The sequence below is a fragment of the Penaeus vannamei genome, chromosome 15 (assembly GCF_042767895.1).
Source record: "Penaeus vannamei isolate JL-2024 chromosome 15, ASM4276789v1, whole genome shotgun sequence".
Lineage (NCBI taxonomy): Eukaryota > Metazoa > Arthropoda > Malacostraca > Decapoda > Penaeidae > Penaeus > Penaeus vannamei.
In genome coordinates this window covers 34,864,448-34,866,947 of record NC_091563.1, presented here as the reverse complement: position 1 = coordinate 34,866,947, position 2,500 = coordinate 34,864,448, and the positions used below count along the sequence as shown (strand labels likewise).

Below are 2,500 nucleotides of genomic sequence, written 5' to 3'. Positions count from 1 at the left end.
TCTCCCGCTCCCTCCCCCTCCCCCTCTCAAGGCTCATCCCTCTCCACTTCCCCCTCCCTTGGCTCATCCCCGTGTTGAAAACATGTTTCGAAATATTCAATTACCATGGGGTGGGGGAGGGTTGGCACAGGGGGAGGGGGAGGAGGAGGGAAGCGTTTTGTATCGGGAAATTAAAACCGGGAGGATTTGGTTGCTAGTTGGTTGGTTGATTCGATTCGATTCGGTGTGATTGGGTTTTGTCATTTGTATTATCGTTTAATTTCTGTGGCGTATCCCAAGGGAGATGGGTGCGAGGTGTAGGATACGAGACGGAGGACGAAGATGGATAAGAGATGAGAGTGTAAACAGGAAGGAGGAAGAAGCGACCGGGATAAGAGGGCCGGTCGCTGCAGAATCCCTCTTCATTATTATTGTCTTAGATTGCCCTTGGCGATAATGATAAGGATAGTCATGATAGTGCTAATGGCGTTGTTCGCAGCTGTGGACAATTGTGCTCTTAGTTCCCTTCTGTTGTCGTTTGTCGCATTAACAGGATTACTTTGACGTTTGTTTATCCTCCTCCTTTTATCCCTCTTTCCCTGTTTCCACGCCACTGCTGCTCTTCCTTGCCTGCTCTCCCTTAGCTGTTTACGCCGCTCTCATCACGTGGCCGTCTTCCTTCCCGCTTATCGGCCTCTTATTAGTGTCATAAATTACCCTTATCCTCATCTCTGCAAGCGCCGCTATCTCGCCTCCGGCATTTGCATAAGGGCATTATCCTGAGGATCCTGTGCCATCATCTCTTATCATTATTATCGCTGTCATTACCCGCAACCATATTTATTTTCCTCCTCCTCTTCTTCCTTGTCCTCGTCTTTCTTATTATTTTTCCTTTTCTCCCTCTTCCTCTTCCTCCTCCCTGCCTCTTTTTCTTTCTCCCTCCTCCTTCTCCTCCCTCCTCCCTCCTCCTTGTACCTCCTTCCTCCTTCCTCCTCTCCCCGCCCCCCTCCATCCTCCTCCCGCTTCCCTCCTCCTCCCGCTCTTCTTTCTTCTTTCTCCTTCATCTCCTGCTTCCTCCTCCTCCTCCCTTCTCCTCCTCCTCCCTCCTTGTACCTCCTTCCTCCTTCCTCCTCTTCCCGCCCCCCTCCCTCCTCCTCTGCCTTCTTCTTCTTTCTTTTTCTTCTTCTTCTTCTTCTTCTTCTTCTTCTTCTCTTCTTCCTCTTTTCTTCTTCTCCTCCTCCCTCCTCCTCCCTCCTCCTCCTCCTCCTCCTCCTACCTCCTCCTACCAATTCCCTCCCCATCCTCCTCCTCCTACCTATCCCATCTCCCCTCTCCCTTCCCCTCCCTCCCCCCCCCCCTTCCCCCTACCCCTTCCCCTCCCCCTCCTCCCTTCCCCTTCCCCTTCCCCGTCACCTCCCCCTTCCCCCTTCCCCTCCACCTCCCTTCCCCCCTTCACCTCACCTCCCCCTCCCCCTCCCCCCTCCCCCTCCCCCATAACAGTTGCACGGCCGAGGAAAGTTTGCTCTTCAGATGGCGGCGCCATTTATGGTTACGACCTTTTTGCGGCCTTTTTGTGGCGTGGATGAACCGAAGAAAGGTGGCCAGGTTCTCAGGGGCCTCTCTCGGCCTCTCTCTCGGTCTCTTTCTCTCTTTCTCTCTTTCTCTTTCTCTTTCTCTTTCTCTGTCTCTCTTCTCTCTTCTTTCTCTCTTTTTCTCTCTTTTTCTCTCTCTTTCTCTCTCTTTCTTTCTCTTTCTTCTTTTCTTTCTCTTTCTTTCTCTTTCTCTCTCTCTCTCTCTCTCTCTCTCTCTCTCTCTCTCTCTCTCTCTCTCTCTCTCTCTCTCTCTATATATATATATATATATATATATATATATATATATATATATATGTATATATATATATATATATATATATATATATATGTATATATATATATACGCGCGCATATATATATATATATATATATATATATATATATATATATATATATATATATATATATATCACACACACACACACACACACACACACACACACACACACACACACACACACACACACACACACACACACACACACACACACACACACACACACCTGGACACAGCCATGGAAGTCACATTGCATCACCGTGTCGCATGGCTGGAAATGTGCATGGCCAACTCTTGAGTACAAAAGAGGATTATATCCAAGGCCGAAGTTGCTCATACCGCGGTTGTGGCGAAGAGGGGGGAGGGGGAGGGGGTAGGTCTAAGTGGAAGTAAAGACCGCGTTTTATTATTTATTTATTTTTTATTTTTCTTCGAGATTTTTTTTTGGGGGGGAGGGGCGAGTGGGAGTAGGTCTGAGTGTAAGTAATGACCGCGTTTTATTATTTATTTATTTTTTATTTTTTCGATATTTTTTTTTTGGGGCGGGGGCGGGGGGTAGGTCTAAGTGTAAGTAATGACCGCGTTTTATTATTATTATTATTTTTTTCATTTTTTCGATATTTTTTTTTTTGGGGGGGGGTGGCTGGGG

The 2,500-nt window shown here is 47.4% G+C and overlaps 1 protein-coding gene across 1 annotated transcript in view; it reads right to left on the bottom strand.

The window, feature by feature from the left end:
- The window catches only part of LOC113803399 (tyrosine-protein kinase Src64B-like), a gene marked incomplete in the record, with an annotated part of 222,744 nt that overhangs the window by 133,778 nt on the left and 86,466 nt on the right, over positions 1–2,500 (bottom strand).